This window comes from Oncorhynchus tshawytscha, unplaced genomic scaffold, assembly GCF_018296145.1.
Source record: "Oncorhynchus tshawytscha isolate Ot180627B unplaced genomic scaffold, Otsh_v2.0 Un_contig_612_pilon_pilon, whole genome shotgun sequence".
In the NCBI taxonomy this organism is placed as follows: domain Eukaryota; kingdom Metazoa; phylum Chordata; class Actinopteri; order Salmoniformes; family Salmonidae; genus Oncorhynchus; species Oncorhynchus tshawytscha.
In genome coordinates this window covers 156,491-177,500 of record NW_024609596.1, presented here as the reverse complement: position 1 = coordinate 177,500, position 21,010 = coordinate 156,491, and the positions used below count along the sequence as shown (strand labels likewise).

Sequence of the window (21,010 nt, the reverse complement as noted above, 5' to 3'; positions counted from 1 at the left end):
CACCCCCTCTACCACATAGCACCAATGGCAGGGCTCTCTGTACCAGGTACACACCCCTCTACCACATAGCACCAATGGCAGGGCTCTCTGTACCAGGTACACACCCCTCTACCACATACGCACCAATGGCAGGGCTCTCTGTACCAGGTACACACCCCCTCTACCACATACGCACCAATAGCAGGGCTCTCTGTACTCAAACTGTAAATCAGGTTACGTGACACTAGAACGGCTGTGACGAGGAGACATTGTTTTTCAATGGAGGAAGCCAACTGAAGCTCTCCTCTCGCTCCTTTCTCTCGCCCTCTTTCTCACCCTCCTCTCTTGTTCTCCTCTCTCTCCCTCGCCCTCTCTCCTTTCTCTCTTTCTCACCCTCCTCTCCCTCTTTCTTTCTCCCTCTCCCTCTCTCGCCCTCTTTCTCCCTCTCCTCTCCCCTCTCTCTCTCGCCCTCTTTCTCCCTCGCCCTCTCTTTCTCCCTCGCCCTCTCTTTCTCTCTCTCCCCTCTCTCCCTCGCCCTCTCTCGCCTTCTTTCTCCCCCTCCTCTCCTCTCTCGCCCTCACCCTCTCTTTCTCCTTCTCTCCTTCTCCCCTCTCCTCTCCCTTCTCTCTCTCCTCTCTCCAGGACCATCCAGATAGGAACGGACTCCAGTAACCTGAACTCAGAGTTCTGCTTCATCCTCAAGGTCAGTTATATACCTGAGACACACTGACCTCTGACCTCGATAACACAGGACATATCACACTGAAAGAAACCTTTAACCTGTCAGAACTTTAATTGAGTGTAAAATGTAAGTAGCTTAATAGTGTGTGTGTGTGTGTGTGTGTGTGTGTGTGTGTGTGTAGGTGCCGTTTGAGAGCACAGACAACCAGGGGATAGTGTATACCTGGGTGGGTCGGGCAGCTGATCCTGATGAGGCCAAACTGGCGGAAGACATCATGAACTGTATGTTTGATGACACCTACAGCAAACAGGTACATCTGTCTGTTACACCTGGCTGTCTGTTACACCTGGCTGTCTGTTATACCTGGCTGTCTGTTACACCTGGCTGTCTGTTACACCTGGCTGTCTGTTACACCTGGCTGTCTGTTACACCTGGCTGTCTGTTATACCTGGCTGTCTGTTACACCTGGCTGTCTGTTACACCTGGCTGTCTGTTACACCTGGCTGTCTGTTACACCTGGCTGTCTGTTACACCTGGCTGTCTGTTACACCTGGCTGTCTGTTATACCTGGCTGTCTGTTACACCTGGCTGTCTGTTACACCTGGCTGTCTGTTACACCTGGCTGTCTGTTACACCTGGCTGTCTGTTATACCTGGCTGTCTGTTACACCTGGCTGTCTGTTACACCTGGCTGTCTGTTACACCTGGCTGTCTGTTACACCTGGCTGTCTGTTATACCTGGCTGTCTGTTACACCTGGCTGTCTGTTACACCTGGCTGTCTGTTATACCTGGCTGTCTGTTACACCTGGCTGTCTGTTACACCTGGCTGTCTGTTACACCTGGCTGTCTGTTACACCTGGCTGTCTGTTATACCTGGCTGTCTGTTACACCTGGCTGTCTGTTACACCTGGCTGTCTGTTACACCTGGCTGTCTGTTACACCTGGCTGTCTGTTACGCCTGTGTCTGTTACACCTGGCTGTCTGTTACACCTGGCTGTCTGTTACACCTGGCTGTCTGTTACACCTGGCTGTCTGTTACACCTGGCTGTCTGTTACACCTGGCTGTCTGTTACACCTGGCTGTCTGTTACACCTGGCTGTCTGTTACACCTGGCTGTCTGTTACACCTGGCTGTCTGTTACACCTGGCTGTCTGTTACACCTGGCTGTCTGTTACACCTGGCTGTCTGTTACACCTGGCTGTCTGTTATACATGGCTGTCTGTTATACATGGCTGTCTGTTACGCCTGGCTGTCTGTTACGCCTGGCTGTCTGTTACACCTGGCTGTCTGTTACACCTGGCTGTCTGTTACACCTGGCTGTTATACATACCTGCCTGTCTGTTATACATACATACCTGCCAGTCTGTTATACATACATACCTGCCAGTCTGTTATACATACATACCTGCCAGTCTGTTATACATACATACCTGCCAGTCTGTTATACATACATACCTGCCAGTCTGTTATACATACATACCTGCCTGCCTGTTATACATACATACCTGCCTGCATGCCTGCCTGTTATACCTGCCTGCCTGCCTGCCTGCCTGTTATACCTGCCTGCCTGCCTGCTATACCTGCCTGTCTGTAATATCTGTCTGTCTGTTACACCTGTCTGTGGCAGTTTGACTGGTTAACATGGATGGAACCTCTGACTGAGGCAGTTTGACTGGTTAACATGGATGGAACCTCTGACTGAGGCAGTTTGACTGGTTAACATGGAACCTCTGACCGAGGCAGTTTGACTGGTTAACATGGATGGAACCTCTGACCGTGGCAGTTTGACTGGTTAACATGGAACTTCTGACCGTGGCAGTTTGACTGGTTAACATGGAACCTCTGACCGTGGCAGTTTGACTGGTTAACATGGAACCTCTGACCGTGGCAGTTTGACTGGTTAACATGGATGGAACCTCTGACCGAGGCAGTTTGACTGGTTAACATGGAACCTCTGACCGTGGCAGTTTGACTAGTTAACATGGATGGAACCTCTGAACGAGGCAGTTTGACTGGTTAACATGGATGGAACCTCTGACCGAGGCAGTTTGTCTGGTTAACATGGATGGAACCTCTGACCGTGGCAGTTTGACTGGTTAACATGGATGGAACCTCTGACCGTGGCAGTTTGACTGGTTAATATGGATGGAACCTCTGACCGAGGCAGTTTGTCTGGTTAACATGGATGGAACCTCTGACCGTGGCAGTTTGACTGGTTAACATGGATGGAACCTCTGACCGTGGCAGTTTGACTGGTTAACATGGAACTTCTGACCGTGGCAGTTTGACTGGTTAATATGGATGGAACCTCTGACCGTGGCAGTTTGACTGGTTAACATGGATGGAACCTCTGACCGAGGCAGTTTGACTGGTTAACATGGATGGAACCTCTGACCGAGGCAGTTTGACTGGTTAACATGGAACCTCTGACCGTGGCAGTTTGACTGGTTAACATGGATGGAACCTCTGACCGTGGCAGTTTGACTGGTTAACATGGAACTTCTGACCGTGGCAGTTTGACTGGTTAATATGGATGGAACCTCTGACTGAGGCAGTTTGACTGGTTAACATGGATGGAACCTCTGACTGAGGCAGTTTGACTGGTTAACATGGAACCTCTGACCGAGGCAGTTTGACTGGTTAACATGGATGGAACCTCTGACCGTGGCAGTTTGACTGGTTAACATGGAACTTCTGACCGTGGCAGTTTGACTGGTTAACATGGAACCTCTGACCGTGGCAGTTTGACTGGTTAATATGGATGGAACCTCTGACCGAGGCAGTTTGTCTGGTTAACATGGATGGAACCTCTGACCGTGGCAGTTTGACTGGTTAACATGGATGGAACCTCTGACCGAGGCAGTTTGACTGGTTAACATGGATGGAACCTCTGACCGAGGCAGTTTGACTGGTTAATATGGATGGAACTTCTGACCGAGGCAGTTTGACTGGTTAACATGGATGGAACCTCTGACCGAGGCAGTTTGACTGGTTAACATGGATGGAACCTCTGACCGTGGCAGTTTGACTGGTTAACATGGATGGAACCTCTGACCGTGGCAGTTTGACTGGTTAACATGGATGGAACCTTTGACCGTGGCAGTTTGACTGGTTAACATGGATGGAACCTCTGACCGAGGCAGTTTGACTGGTTAACATGGATGGAACCTCTGACCGAGGCAGTTTGACTAGTTAACATGGAACTTCTGACCGAGGCAGTTTGACTGGTTAACATGGAACCTCTGACCGTGGCAGTTTGACTGGTCAACATGGATGGAACCTCTGACCGAGGCAGTTTGACTGGTTAATATGGATGGAACCTCTGACCGAGGCAGTTTGTCTGGTTAATATGGATGGAACCTCTGACCGAGGCAGTTTGACTGGTTAATATGGATGGAACCTCTGACCGAGGCAGTTTGACTGGTTAACATGGATGGAACCTCTGACCGAGGCAGTTTGACTGGTTAATATGGATGGAACCTCTGACCGAGGCAGTTTGTCTGGTTAACATGGATGGAACCTCTGACCGAGGCAGTTTGTCTGGTTAACATGGATGGAACCTCTGACCGAGGCAGTTTGTCTGGTTAATATGGATGGAACCTCTGACCGAGGCAGTTTGTCTGGTTAATATGGATGGAACCTCTGACCGAGGCAGTTTGTCTGGTTAACATGGATGGAACCTCTGACCGAGGCAGTTTGTCTGGTTAATATGGATGGAACCTCTGACCGAGGCAGTTTGTCTGGTTAATATGGATGGAACCTCTGACCGAGGCAGTTTGTCTGGTTAATATGGATGGAACCTCTGACCGAGGCAGTTTGTCTGGTTAATATGGATGGAACCTCTGACCGAGGCAGTTTGACTGGTTAACATGGATGGAACCTCTGACCGAGGCAGTTTGACTGGTTAATAGGAATGGAACCTCTGACCGAGGCAGTTTGACTGGTTAACATGGATGGAACCTCTGACCGAGGCAGTTTGTCTGGTTAACATCATTATAATTCTATGGTAAGAACCTGCTTTGACCCGGAGCTCCTGTCTCCTAGGTGATCAACGAGGGGGAGGAGCCGGAGAACTTCTTCTGGGTGGGGATTGGCTGTCAGAAGGTATACGACGAGGACGCTGACTATATGAAGTACGCCAGACTGTTCCGCTGCTCCAATGAGAAGGGATACTTCGCCGTGTCTGAGAAATGTTCTGACTTCTGTCAGGACGACCTGGCTGACGATGACATCATGCTACTGGACAACGGCAAAGAGGTGGGACTAGATATATATACACCTGGACACTACACCTGTCTGTCTATATACAGGGCCTGGACACTACACCTGTCTGTCTATATACACCTGGACACTACACCTGTCTGTCTATATACAGGGCCTGGACACTACACCTGTCTGTCTATATACAGGGCCTGGACACTACACCTGTCTGTCTATATACAGGGCCTGGACACTACACCTGTCTGTCTATATACAGGGCCTGGACACTACACCTGTCTGTCTATATACAGGGCCTGGACACTACACCTGTCTGTCTATATACAGGGCCTGGACACTACACCTGTCTGTCTATATACAGGGCCTGGACACTACACCTGTCTGTCTATATACAGGGCCTGGACACTACACCTGTCTGTCTATATACAGGGCCTGGACACTACACCTGTCTGTCTATATACAGGGCCTGGACACTACACCTGTCTGTCTATATACAGGGCCTGGACACTACACCTGTAATAGTGTTTCCTGTCTCTCTCTCTGTCAGGTGTACATGTGGGTGGGAACTCAGACCAGCCAGGTAGAAATTAAACTCAGCCTCAAAGCCTGCCAGGTAAGAGATGTGACCCTCTCGCGCCTCTCGCATAATGATTTTTAGGCTGGAATTGAATCCGATCCCACTTTGTCAGCTATGATCCATTTAAAGGCAATGTTCCTGTTCCAAGACCACATTCACAGTGAACCCTGCACATGTTGGCTCAATTACCTTTAAATGGAGCACAGGAGACAGTGTGATGGGATTGAGCCCTGGCCACCTTTTCATGATTTACTGTGTCTAGATGTCATTCTGTCAGTCTGTTGTTTTACTAGATCTTTACTGTGTCTAGATGTCAGTCTATTGTTTTACTAGATCTTTACTGTGTCATTCTGTCAGTCTATTGTTTTACTAGATCTTTACTGTGTCATTCTTTCAGTCTATTGTTTTACTAGATCTTTACTGTGTCTAGATGTCAGTCTATTGTTTTACTAGATCTTTACTGTGTCTAGATGTCATTCTGTCAGTCTATTGTTTTACTAGATCTTTACTGTGTCTAGGTGTCATTCTGTCAGTCTATTGTTTTACTAGATCTTTACTGTGTCTAGATGTCATTCTGTCAGTCTATTGTTTTACTAGATCTTTACTGTGTCTAGATGTCATTCTGTCAGTCTATTGTTTTACTAGATCTTTACTGTGTCTAGATGTCAGTCTATTGTTTTACTAGATCTTTACTGTGTCTAGATGTCATTCTGTCAGTCTATTGTTTTACTAGATCTTTACTGTGTCTAGATGACATTCTGTCAGTCTGTTTTACTAGATCTTTACTGTGTCTAGATGTCATTCTGTCAGTCTATTGTTTTACTAGATCTTTACTGTGTCTAGATGTCAGTCTATTGTTTTACTAGATCTTTACTGTGTCTAGATGTCAGTCTATTGTTTTACTAGATCTTTACTGTGTCTAGATGACATTCTGTCAGTCTGTTTTACTAGATCTTTACTGTGTCTAGATGTCAGTCTATTGTTTTACTAGATCTTTACTGTGTCTAGATGTCATTCTGTCAGTCTATTGTGTTACTATATCTTTACTGTGTCATTCTGTCAGTCTTGTTTTACTAGATCTTTACTGTGTCTAGATGTCATTCTGTCAGTCTATTGTGTTACTATATCTTTACTGTGTCTAGATGTCATTCTGTCAGTCTATTGTGTTACTATATCTTTACTGTGTCATTCTGTCAGTCTTGTTTTACTAGATCTTTACTGTGTCTAGATGTCAGTCTATTGTTCTACTAGATCTTTACTGTGTTTAGATGTCATTCTGTCAGTCTATTGTTCTACTAGATCTTTACTGTGTCTAGATGTCATTCTGTCAGTCTATTGTTTTACTAGATCTTTACTGTGTCTAGAAGTCAGTCTATTGTTTTACTAGATCTTTACTGTGTCTAGATGTCATTCTGTCAGTCTATTGTTTTACTAGATCTTTACTGTGTCTAGATGTCATTCTGTCAGTCTTGTTTTACTAGATCTTTACTGTGTCTAGATGTCATTCTGTCAGTCTATTGTTCTACTAGATCTTTACTGTGTCTAGATGTCATTCTGTCAGTCTATTGTTTTACTAGATCTTTACTGTGTCATTCTGTCAGTCTTGTTTTACTAGATCTTTACTGTGTCTAGATGTCAGTCTATTGTTCTACTAGATCTTTACTGTGTCTAGATGTCAGTCTATTGTTCTACTAGATCTTTACTGTGTCTAGATGTCATTCTGTCAGTCTATTGTTTTACTAGATCTTTACTGTGTCTAGATGTCATTCTGTCAGTCTATTGTTTTACTAGATCTTTACTGTGTCTAGATGTCATTCTGTCAGTCTATTGTTTTACTATATCTTTACTGTGTCTAGATGTCATTCTGTCAGTCTATTGTTTTACTAGATCTTTACTGTGTCTAGATGTCATTCTGTCAGTCTATTGTTTTACTAGATCTTTACTGTGTCTAGATGTCATTCTGTCAGTCTATTGTTTTACTAGATCTTTACTGTGTCTAGATGTCAGTCTATTGTTCTACTAGATCTTTACTGTGTCTAGATGTCAGTCTATTGTTCTACTAGATCTTTACTGTGTCTAGATGTCATTCTGTCAGTCTATTGTTTTACTAGATCTTTACTGTGTCTAGATGTCATTCTGTCAGTCTATTGTTTTACTAGATCTTTACTGTGTCTAGATGTCATTCTGTCAGTCTATTGTGTTACTATATCTTTACTGTGTCATTCTGTCAGTCTTGTTTTACTAGATCTTTACTGTGTCTAGATGTCATTCTGTCAGTCTATTGTGTTACTATATCTTTACTGTGTCTAGATGTCATTCTGTCAGTCTATTGTGTTACTATATCTTTACTGTGTCATTCTGTCAGTCTTGTTTTACTAGATCTTTACTGTGTCTAGATGTCAGTCTATTGTTCTACTAGATCTTTACTGTGTCTAGATGTCATTCTGTCAGTCTATTGTTCTACTAGATCTTTACTGTGTCTAGATGTCATTCTGTCAGTCTATTGTTTTACTAGATCTTTACTGTGTCTAGAAGTCAGTCTATTGTTTTACTAGATCTTTACTGTGTCTAGATGTCATTCTGTCAGTCTATTGTTTTACTAGATCTTTACTGTGTCTAGATGTCATTCTGTCAGTCTTTGTTTTACTAGATCTTTACTGTGTCTAGATGTCATTCTGTCAGTCTATTGTTCTACTAGATCTTTAGTCTAGATGTCATTCTGTCAGTCTATTGTTTTACTAGATCTTTACTGTGTCTAGATGTCAGTCTATTGTTTTACTAGATCTTTACTGTGTCTAGATGTCATTCTGTCAGTCTATTGTTTTACTAGATCTTTACTGTGTCTAGATGTCATTCTGTCAGTCTATTGTGTTACTATATCTTTACTGATTCTGTCAGTCTTGTTTTACTAGATCTTTACTGTGTCTAGATGTCAGTCTATTGTTTTACTAGATCACTGTGTCTAGATGTCAGTTATTGTTCTACTAGATCTTTACTGTGTCATTCTGTCAGTCTATTGTTTTACTAGATCTTTACTGTGTCATTCTTTCAGTCTATTGTTTTACTAGATCTTTACTGTGTCTAGATGTCAGTCTATTGTTTTACTAGATCTTTACTGTGTCTAGATGTCATTCTGTCAGTCTATTGTTTTACTAGATCTTTACTGTGTCTAGATGTCATTCTGTCAGTCTATTGTTTTACTAGATCTTTACTGTGTCTAGATGTCAGTCTATTGTTCTACTAGATCTTTACTGTGTCTAGATGTCAGTCTATTGTTCTACTAGATCTTTACTGTGTCTAGATGTCATTCTGTCAGTCTATTGTTTTACTAGATCTTTACTGTGTCTAGATGTCATTCTGTCAGTCTATTGTTTTACTATATCTTTACTGTGTCTAGATGTCATTCTGTCAGTCTATTGTTTTACTAGATCTTTACTGTGTCTAGATGTCAGTCTATTGTTTTACTAGATCTTTACTGTGTCTAGATGTCATTCTGTCAGTCTATTGTGTTACTATATCTTTACTGTGTCTAGATGTCATTCTGTCAGTCTATTGTTACTATATCTTTACTGTGTCATTCTGTCAGTCTATTGTTTTACTATATCTTTACTGTGTCTAGATGTCATTCTGTCAGTCTATTGTTTTACTAGATCTTTACTGTGTCTAGATGTCAGTCTATTGTTTTACTAGATCTTTACTGTGTCTAGATGTCATTCTGTCAGTCTATTGTTTTACTAGATCTTTACTGTGTCTAGATGTCATCTCTTGTTCACTAGATCTTTACTGTGTCTTTCATTCTAGTCTATCTTTTTACTGTGTCTAGATGTCATTCTGTCAGTCTATTGTTTTACTAGATCTTTACTGTGTCTAGATGTCATTCTGTCAGTCTATTGTTTATATCTTTACTGTGTCATTCTTCAGTCTATTGTTTTACTAGATCTTTACTGTGTCTAGATGTCATTCTGTCAGTCTATTGTTTTACTAGATCTTTACTGTGTCTAGATGTCATTCTGTCAGTCTATTGTTTTACTAGATCTTTACTGTGTCTAGATGACATTCTGTCAGTCTATTGTGTTACTATATCTTTACTGTGTCTAGATGACATTCTGTCAGTTTATTGTTTTACTAGATCTTTACTGTGTCTAGATGTCAGTCTATTGTTTTACTAGATCTTTACTGTGTCTAGATGTCATTCTGTCAGTCTATTGTTTTACTAGATCTTTACTGTGTCTAGATGTCAGTCTATTGTTTTACTAGATCTTTACTGTGTCTAGATGTCAGTCTATTGTTTTACTAGATCTTTACTGTGTCTAGATGACATTCTGTCAGTCTGTTTTACTAGATCTTTACTGTGTCTAGATGTCATTCTGTCAGTCTGTTTTACATATCTTTACTGTGTCATTCTGTCAGTCTATTGTTTTACTAGATTTTACTGTGTCTAGATGTCAGTCTATTGTCTACTAGATCTTTACAGTCTATTCTGTCAGTCTGTTTTACTAGATCTTTACTGTGTCTAGATGTCATTCTGTCAGTCTATTGTTTTACTAGATCTTTACTGTGTCTAGATGTCAGTCTATTGTTCTACTAGATCTTTACTGTGTCTAGATGTCATTCTGTCTGTCTGTATTACTAGATCTTTACTGTGTCATTCTGTCAGTCTATTGTTCTACTAGATCTTTACTGTGTCTAGATGTCATTCTGTCAGTCTATGTCTAGATCTTTACTGTGTCATTCTGTCAGTCTATTGTTTTACTAGATCTTTACTGTGTCTAGATGTCATTCTGTCAGTCTATTGTTTTACTAGATCTTTACTGTGTCTAGATGTCAGTCTATTGTTTTACTAGATCTTTACTGTGTCATTCTTTCAGTCTATTGTTTTACTAGATCTTTACTGTGTCTAGATGTCAGTCTATTGTTTTACTAGATCTTTACTGTGTCATTCTGTCAGTCTATTGTTTTACTAGATCTTTACTGTGTCATTCTTTCAGTCTATTGTTTTACTAGATCTTTACTGTGTCTAGATGTCAGTCTATTGTTTTACTAGATCTTTACTGTGTCTAGATGACATTCTGTCAGTCTGTTTTACTAGATCTTTACTGTGTCTAGATGTCATTCTGTCAGTTTATTGTTTTACTAGATCTTTACTGTGTCTAGATGTCAGTCTGTTTTACTAGATCTTTACTGTGTCATTCTGTCAGTCTATTGTTTTACTAGATCTTTACTGTGTCTAGATGTCATTCTGTCAGTCTATTGTGTTACTATATCTTTACTGTGTCATTCTGTCAGTCTATTGTTTTACTAGATCTTTACTGTGTCTAGATGTCAGTCTATTGTTCTACTAGATCAGTCTAGATGTCATTCTGTCAGTCTGTTTTACTAGATCTTTACTGTGTCTAGATGTCATTCTGTCAGTCTATTGTATTACTCTTTACTGTGTCATTCTGTCAGTCTATTGTTCTACTAGATCTTTACTGTGTCTAGATGTCATTCTGTCAGTCTATTGTATTACTAGATCTTTACTGTGTCATTCTGTCAGTCTATTGTTCTACTAGATCTTTACTGTGTCTAGATGTCATTCTGTCAGTCTGTTTTACTATATCTTTACTGTGTCATTCTGTCAGTCTATTGTTTTACTAGATCTTTACTGTGTCTAGATGTCAGTCTATTGTCAGTCTTTACTGTGTTTGTCAGTCTAGTTCTACTCGATCTTTACTGTGTCTAGATGTCATTCTGTCAGTCTATTGTTTTACTAGATCTTTACTGTGTCTAGATGTCATTCTGTCAGTCTATTGTTTTACTAGATCTTTACTGTGTCTAGATGTCAGTCTATTGTTTTACTAGATCTTTACTGTGTCTAGATGTCAGTCTATTGTTCTACTAGATCTTTACTGTGTCTAGATGTCATTCTGTCAGTCTATTGTTCTACTAGATCTTTACTGTGTCATTCTGTCAGTCTATTGTTTTACTATATCTTTACTGTGTCTAGATGTCATTCTGTCAGTCTATTGTTTTACTAGATCTTTACTGTGTCTAGATGTCAGTCTATTGTTTTACTAGATCTTTACTGTGTCTAGATGTCATTCTGTCAGTCTATTGTGTTACTATATCTTTACTGTGTCTAGATGTCATTCTGTCAGTCTATTGTTACTATATCTTTACTGTGTCATTCTGTCAGTCTATTGTTTTACTAGATCTTTACTGTGTCTAGATGTCAGTCTATTGTTTTACTAGATCTTTACTGTGTCTAGATGTCAGTCTATTGTTTTACTAGATCTTTACTGTGTCTAGATGACATTCTGTCAGTCTGTTTTACTAGATCTTTACTGTGTCTAGATGTCAGTCTATTGTTTTACTAGATCTTTACTGTGTCTAGATGTCATTCTGTCAGTCTATTGTTTTACTAGATCTTTACTGTGTCTAGATGTCATTCTGTCAGTCTATTGTTTTACTAGATCTTTACTGTGTCTAGATGTCATTCTGTCAGTCTATTGTGTTACTATATCTTTACTGTGTCTAGATGTCATTCTGTCAGTCTATTGTGTTACTATATCTTTACTGTGTCATTCTGTCAGTCTATTGTTTTACTAGATCTTTACTGTGTCTAGATGTCATTCTGTCAGTCTTGTTTTACTAGATCTTTACTGTGTCTAGATGTCATTCTGTCAGTCTATTGTGTTACTATATCTTTACTGTGTCATTCTGTCAGTCTATTGTTTTACTAGATCTTTACTGTGTCTAGATGTCATTCTGTCAGTCTATTGTTTTACTAGATCTTTACTGTGTCTAGATGTCATTCTGTCAGTCTATTGTTTTACTAGATCTTTACTGTGTCTAGATGTCAGTCTATTGTTTTACTAGATCTTTACTGTGTCTAGATGTCAGTCTATTGTTTTACTAGATCTTTACTGTGTCTAGATGACATTCTGTCAGTCTGTTTTACTAGATCTTTACTGTGTCTAGATGTCATTCTGTCAGTTTATTGTTTTACTAGATCTTTACTGTGTCTAGATGTCAGTCAGTATTGTTCTACTAGATCTTTACTGTGTCTAGATGTCATTCTGTCAGTCTGTTTTACTAGATCTTTACTGTGTCATTCTGTCAGTCTATTGTTTTACTAGATCTTTACTGTGTCTAGATGTCAGTCTATTGTTCTACTAGATCTTTACTGTGTCTAGATGTCATTCTGTCAGTCTGTTTTACTAGATCTTTACTGTGTCTAGATGTCATTCTGTCAGTCTATTGTTTTACTAGATCTTTACTGTGTCTAGATGTCAGTCTATTGTTTACTAGATCTTTACTGTGTCTAGATGTCATTCTGTCAGTCTATTGTATTACTAGATCTTTACTGTGTCATTCTGTCAGTCTATTGTTTTACTAGATCTTTACTGTGTCATTCTGTCAGTCTGTTTTACTAGATCTTTACTGTGTCATTCTGTCAGTCTATTGTTTTACTAGATCTTTACTGTGTCTAGATGTCATTCTGTCAGTCTATTGTTTTACTAGATCTTTACTGTGTCTAGATGTCAGTCTATTGTTTTACTAGATCTTTACTGTGTCTAGATGTCATTCTGTCAGTCTATTGTTTTACTAGATCTTTACTGTGTCTAGATGTCAGTCTATTGTTTTACTAGATCTTTACTGTGTCATTCTGTCAGTCTATTGTGTTACTATATCTTTACTGTGTCTAGATGTCATTCTGTCAGTCTATTGTTTTACTAGATCTTTACTGTGTCTAGATGTCAGTCTATTGTTTTACTAGATCTTTACTGTGTCTAGATGTCATTCTGTCAGTCTGTTTTACTAGATCTTTACTGTGTCATGTCATTCTGTCAGTCTATTGTTTTACTAGAACTTTACTGTGTCTAGATGTCAGTCTATTGTTCTACTAGATCTTTACTGTGTCTAGATGTCATTCTGTCAGTCTGTTTTACTAGATCTTTACTGTGTCTAGATGTCATTCTGTCAGTCTGTTTTACTATATCTTTACTGTGTCATTCTTCAGTCTATTGTTTTACTAGATTTTACTGTGTCTAGATGTCTGTCTATTGTTCTACTAGATCTTTACTGTGTCTAGATGTCATTCTGTCAGTCTGTTTTACTAGATCTTTACTGTGTCTAGATGTCATTCTGTCAGTCTATTGTATTACTAGATCTTTACTGTGTCATTCTGTCAGTCTATTGTTCTACTAGATCTTTACTGTGTCTAGATGTCATTCTGTCAGTCTATTGTTTTACTAGATCTTTACTGTGTCATTCTGTCAGTCTATTGTTCTACTAGATCTTTACTGTGTCTAGATGTCATTCTGTCAATCTGTTTTACTAGATCTTTACTGTGTCATTCTTCTGTCAGTCTATTGTTTTACTAGATTTTACTGTGTCTAGATGTCAGTCTATTGTTCTACTAGATCTTTACTGTGTCTAGATGTCATTCTGTCAGTCTGTTTTACTAGATCTTTACTGTGTCTAGATGTCATTCTGTCAGTCTATTGTATTACTAGATCTTTACTGTGTCATTCTGTCAGTCTATTGTTCTACTAGATCTTTACTGTGTCTAGATGTCATTCTGTCAGTCTATTGTTTTACTAGATCTTTACTGTGTCTAGATGTCATTCTGTCAGTCTATTGTGTTACTATATCTTTACTGTGTCATTCATGTCAGTCTTGTTTTACTAGATCTTTACTGTGTCTAGATGTCAGTCTATTGTTTTACTAGATCTTTACTGTGTCTAGATGTCATTCTGTCAGCTATTGTGTTACTATATCTTTACTGTGTCTAGATGTCATTCTGTCAGTCTATTGTTTTACTAGATCTTTACTGTGTCTAGATGTCAGTCTATTGTTTTACTATATCTTTACTGTGTCTAGATGTCATTCTGTCAGTCTATTGTTTTACTAGATTACTGTGTCATTCTGTCATCTTTACTGTGTCATTCTGTCAGTCTATTGTATTACTAGATCTTTACTGTGTCTAGATGCTGTCAGCACCACTTCCGCAGGTCAGATTGTTCCATGTGAACATAATGAAGGTGGTTTTGTCTCCTCTAGGTCTACATCCAGCACATGCGTTCTAAGGAGACGGAGACCCCCAGGAAGCTGCGTCTGGTCAGGAAGGGAAACGAGCCACACTGCTTCACACGATGCTTCCACGGCTGGGGTGCCTTCAAGACTGCGCTCGCGTAGACACGTCCACTCTACATGGCCACGGTCTTTAGGACATCGCTGTGTCTATGTTGGCTTTATCATATCAGCGTTTTACCTGCTTGATACCCCTTCCCCTCCCTTTACCCTTCCTGTCCCCCCCCCAGTTACCCTTCCTGTCCCCCTCCCTTTACCCTTCTTGCCCCCCCGTTACCCTTCCCTTCCTTTCCCCCCCTCCCTTTACCCTTCCTGTCCCCCCCCCCCCCTCACCCTTCCCCTCCCTTTACCCTTCCTGTTCCCCCTCCCTTTACCCTTCCTGTTCCCCCCCTCCCTTTACCCTTCCTGTTCCCCCTCCCTTTACCCTTCCTGTTCCCCCTCCCTTTACCCTTCCTGTCCCCCTCCCTTTACCCTTCCTGTCCCCTTCCCCTTCCCCTCCCTTTACCCTTCCTGTCCCCCCGTCACCCTTCCCCTTCCTGTCCCCCCCCGTCACCCTTCCCCTCCCTTTACCCTTCCCCTCCCTGTCCCCCCCCGTCCCCCGTACCCTTCCTGCCTCCCCTCACCTCCCCGTTCCCCTCTCCCCTCCCTCACTTCTGTTCCCCTCTCCTCCCTCCTCTCAGGATATCCGTGGCAACGACGTGGCCGTTCTAACATCCCAGACACAGAGAGAGGAATCTGTATTTCTGTTTTGCGTATCAGTGATTGGTCCGGGCCTTGCCGTAGATTTTTGTAATACCAGATATAGATGTATATTTACTGTACTGCAGCAGCTCAACGTGCGCACGCCTGGCTGTAATTGTGCACGCTGTCACTTGCACACACTATTTATGGATTTTATATGAGAATAAAGTTTCACTGAATCTGCTGTCTGTCTGCTACCTGGTCTCAAGTTGCCGTTGACTTTGCTTTTCATTTTTCTAGGTCATTTACATCTATTCAACCTGTTGTGCCTGGGGAAAAAATCTGATTTTTCAGGGGTATTGCAGTTCCTAATGTTTTGTCCACTCAGTGTAAATGACTTGTTTTAACCTTCTGATCGCTGGATACTTGAGACCAGTCGTCATGGGGACCAGTCGTCATGGCAATTTTGTGTGTTAGATGCTACTGCTGGAGCTAAAAACACAAGCATTTCACTACAATGTGTATGTGACCAAATTAAAATGTGTTTTTGATTTGTAAAGTTGATAACGCTGTGACGTTATGCAGAATTGAAATTGTACGGCCGTTTAACTTGCAGGGATGTGACCACTAGTCAAGTCCAACGTCTTTCAGGACACTTGAGTGTCACAGCATCCATTGGTCTGATCGTTCCGGTTAATTACACGGTTCGTTCAGGTGGTAATAGACCCTTCAGGTGGTAATAGACCAGTTCCCTTCAGGTGGTAATAGACCAGTTCCCTTCAGGTGGTAATAGACCAGTTCCCTTCAGGTGGTAATAGACCAGTTCCCTTCAGGTGGTAATAGACCAGTTCCCTTCAGGTGGTAATAGACCAGAGGTTCGTTCCCTTCAGGTGGTAATAGACCAGAGGTTCATTCCCTTCAGGTGGTAATAGAACAGAGGTTCTTGAACTTTCTCAGCCTGGGACCCAAGCTTAGTAAAATATGCAACTATACATAAATATCGGTACATTTCAGCCCTTCAGGTGGTAATAGACCAACTATACATAAATATCGGTACATTTCAGCCCTTCAGGTGGTAATAGACCAACTATACATAAATATCGGTACATTTCATTGCCCTTATGCCTAAAACAAATACCAATGACATTAAATATCCAGATAAATATCTATTTATGTTTATTTCCCCCATTAAAAACACTCTGACATATCTGTCTAGGTTGGAACTGTTGTAGACAAACAACCCAGAACTGTGTTCTCTGTCAGTCAGGAGACCACTTCCTGTTGTAGATGAACAACCCAGAACTGTGTTCTCTGTCAGTCAGGAGACCACTTCCTGTTGTAGATGAACAACCCAGAACTGTGTGAGTGGGTTCTCAGTCAGGCAGGAGACCACTTCCTGTTTGTAGATGAACAACCCAGAACTGTGTGAGTGGGTTCTCAGTCAGGAGACCACTTCCTGTTGTAGATGAACAACCCAGAACTGTGTTCTCTGTCAGTCAGGAGACCACTTCCTGTTTGTAGATGAACAACCCAGAACTGTGTGAGGTGGGATCTCTGTCAGGCAGGAGACCACTTCCTGTTGTAGACAAACAATCCAGAACTGTGTTCTCTGTCAGTCAGGAGACCACTTCCTGTTTGTAGATGAACAACCCAGAACTGTGTGAGGTGGGTTCTCAGGCAGGAGACCACTTCTTGTTTGTAGATGGAACAACCCAGAACTGTGTGAGTGGGTTCTCAGGCAGGAGACCACTTCCTGTTTGCCTCAAAAAGCATCTTGCTTCAATCAGTTTATTCCAGTTCAGAATAACTATTATTGTATTTTAACAGCAACAGTTCCAACCTAGACTAGTTTTCTACAGTCATTTCTACAGACAGATGTACAGTAGTCCTGATCATATTCCATCTGTTCTGTTACTAAGGGTTGAACTATCAGTAGCTGGCTTTGGTGAATGTTAGATACTATCTGTGTACAAGACCAGGGGATTGTTAGAAAGAGGAAGTCACATCTACTGAGAGAGTTAGTTAGTTGGTCCCTTATTTCTGCTGATCATCACCCGTTATAAAATGACAACAATGTCTTGCTAGTTGACTGACTGGTCCAAAGTCGAAGCCCAGTTTCCTGAATCATTCTGTCCTGTTCTGAAATAACTCTCTGGGTTTACCATCATGATGTGGATGTTTGATCAGGACGTGACGTTTTATTAAATGTGTTCGTTATCAGAGACTCATTACTAAGCACTTCCACACACAAAACACATTGTGGGCGCTCCTCATACCTTTGTATGAAAGAGAGAAACTCTGGACGCTCCTCATACCTTTGTATGAAAGAGAGAGAAACTCTGGGCGCTCCTCATACCTTTGTATGAAAGAGAGAGAAACGCGTCGCTGTATTTGGGTTTCATGACAATTGAGCTCAGTGACATGAGTCCATTTGATTAGAACTTGTGGTTTAGTTTGATGACAGCGGTGAGTGACGGTGAGTGGGAATAAAAAATCAGTGACTGACAGCGCTGCGTCGTGTGTTGCGGAATGCGCTTCAACAAAACTGCAGAAAAAAACGATCCGGTAAAACCGTGAAGTACACCGGCAACTCCCACTTGAGCAGCTGCCAAACTGAGTAGAGAGCGATGATGCACTTGAACAAATAATATCCAGTAATTCATGAAATCATTATAACACGTTACTCTGACCCATACGTTATAGAAAGGCTGGTATAGACATCATTACACGGCTTAATGTGCTTCCTCTAAACGCTGTCACGGCCGTGTGGTTGTTGCTGAGGATCATTAACAGATGTAGATAACTACATTCTTCTGGCGCGCAGACTATGACGTAACCGTTTGAACCTGACGCATGGCGCAATAGTTGGCCGTGTCGTCAAACAGGTCCACGTGTCGTAAAGTGGTTCGTTCGGTTCCACACGGTGTCTTGTCTGTTTGCGACGCTCTAATCTCTCCGTAACAGGAAAACTCAGCAGTTCTCAGGCTAAAGCCAACTCTGAATTAACAGGACCCCTGCACAGTAATATCACACATCAATGAGAGGTTTAGTTATAATGCCTGTATGAAAAACATCTCCTTAACCACATATCACCATGGTTAATGCAGGCACTATTCTCCCTATTATAATTCACTAATCTTCCGACATTACCTTGACTTGAAGAACTGAATGTGGTCATTTTCAGATTGAATCAAACCAGTTTCCTTCATTTTATGAAATAAAGGCTGTTATATATTCATACATGTATTCAGAGAAGACAAGAGCGCTTTACGTGACTAAAGAAGGCACGTCTGAATGACATATTTAACTAGGCAAGTCAGTAAAGAACATTCTTATTTACAACGACGGCCAAACCCTGACGACGCTGTGCCAATTGTGCGCCGCCTTATGGGACTCCCAATCACCGCCAGATGTGATGCAGCCTGGATTCAAACCAGGTACTGCAGTGGCGCCTCTTGCACTGATATGAAGTGTCTCAGACCACTGCGCTACTCGGGAGCCGCATTTTGTTACATTACAGCCTTGCTCTAAAATAGATTTTTAAAAATGTTAATCGGCAATCTACCATTCCAGTGTTGAATTGCCATATTGTAATTACTTCGCCACCATGGCCTATTTATTTCCTTAACTTACCTCATTTGCACTCACTGTATATAGACTTTTTCTTTTCTTTTTTTCCTACTGTGTTATTGACTTGTTAATTGTTTATTCCATGTGTAACTCTGTGTTGTCTGCTCACACTGCTATGCTTTATCTTGGACAGGTCGCAGTTTCAAATGAGAACTTGTTCTCAACTAGCCTACCTGGTTAAATAAATAAAATTCTATACCCAATAATGACAAAGAGAAACAGGTTTTGAGAAATGTTTTTACAAATACCTTATTTATATACAGCACCAGTCAAAAGGGACTCTTCCAAGGGTTTTATTTTTACTCTTTTCTACATTGTAGAATAATAGTGAAGACATCAAAACTATGAAATAACACACATGGAATCATGCAGTAAGCAAAACATATATATTTAAAATTCTTCAAAGTAGCCACCCTTTGCTTCGACAGCTTTGCACACTCTTGGCATTCTCTCAACCAGCTTCATGAGGTTGTCACCTGGAATGCTAGTCACCTCAATTAACAGGTGTGCCTTGTTAAAATCAATCCTGTCTCTTAATTTGTTTGAGCCAATCAGTTGTGTTGTGACAAGGTTGGGGGGGTATATACAGAAGACAGCCCTATTTGGTAAAATACCAAGTCCATATTATGGCAAGAACAGCTCAAATAAGCAATGAGAAACGACCGTCCATCATTACTTTAAGACATAAAGGTCAGTCAATCTGGAAAATGCCAAGAACTCTGAAACCCTGAAATGAGTCCAAACTGTTGACTGGTACAATAAGTATTCAGACCCTTTTGCTACGAGACTCAAAATTGATCTCAGGTGCATCCTGTTTCCATGAATCATCCTTGAGATGTTTCTACAACTTGATTGGAGTCCACATGTGGTAAATTCAATTGGTTGGACTTGATTTGTAAAGGCACACACCTGTCTATATAAGGTCCCACAGTTGACAGCGCACGTTAGAGCAAAAACCAAGCCATGAGGTCGAAGGAATTGTCTGTAGAGCTCCGAGACAGGATTGTGTCGAGGCACAGATCTGGGGAAGGGTACCAAAACATTTCTGCAGCATTGAAGGTCCCCAAGAACCCAGTGGCCTCCATCATTCTGAAATGGAAGAAGATTGGAACCACCAAGACTCCTCCTATAGCTGGCCGCTGCCATTTAAAAAGGGCAAATCACCTTGAAGTCAAACTAAATAATTAAATACAGTTGAATCAACTCTAATTAATTAGCCCAGTTTCTCCTGTAGACTACAGTCAGGATGAGGAACCATCTAGCATCCCAGTTTCTCCTGGCCTGTAGACTACAGTCAGGATGAGGAACCATCTAACATCAGGGTGAGGAACCATCTAACATCCCAGTTTCTCCTGGCCTGTAGACTACGGTCAGGATGAGGAACCATCTAACATCCCAGTTTCTCCTGGCCTGTAGACTACGGTCAGGATGAGGAACCATCTAACATCCCAGTTTCTCCTGGCCTGTAGACTATGGTCAGGATGAGGAATCATCTAACATCAGGGTGAGGAACCATCTAACATCCCAGTTTCTCCTGTAGACTACGGTCAGGATGAGGAACCATCTAACATCCCAGTTTCTCCTGGCCTGTAGACTACAGTCAGGGTGAGGAACCATCTAACATCAGGATGAGGAACCATCTAACATCCCAGTTTCTCCTGGCCTGTAGACTACAGTCAGGATGAGGAACCATCTAACATCCCAGAATGGCCCGTCGTTAGACAGGAGGTCCAGACAGACAGACAGAGACAGACAGACAGACATGAAGCCACCAGACAGACAGACATGAAGCCACCAGACAGACAGACAGACATGAAGCCACCAGACAGACATGAAGCCACCAGACAGACAGACATGAAGCCACCAGACAGACAGGTGTTTAGGAGTAAATACTTTATTAACATTCTCCTTCAGCACCACTAGAGGATCAGAACTCTACAGGAAACAGAGACTCTGGTCCTGGTTCCCATGGCTACGAGTGGTTAGTGAGTGAGGCAGGCGGAGACAGACCCTCCTCTCTGCTCTGCTACAGTCCTTAATGAGGTCCCTTTAACACAGAGGTCCCCTGACCCAACCACAGAATACTGCTTAGCGTTAACTATGGTGACAGGTTCTCTGATCGTTTGGTAGAACCTCGTCTCCTCTGGGTCCCAACCTAAAGATATTTT

At 41.6% G+C, this 21,010-nt stretch overlaps 1 pseudogene; it reads left to right on the top strand.

The window, feature by feature from the left end:
- The window catches only part of LOC121845234, an 82,562-nt pseudogene extending 67,765 nt beyond the window's left edge, over positions 1-14,797 (top strand).
- The last annotated feature ends 6,213 nt before the right edge of the window (positions 14,798-21,010 follow it).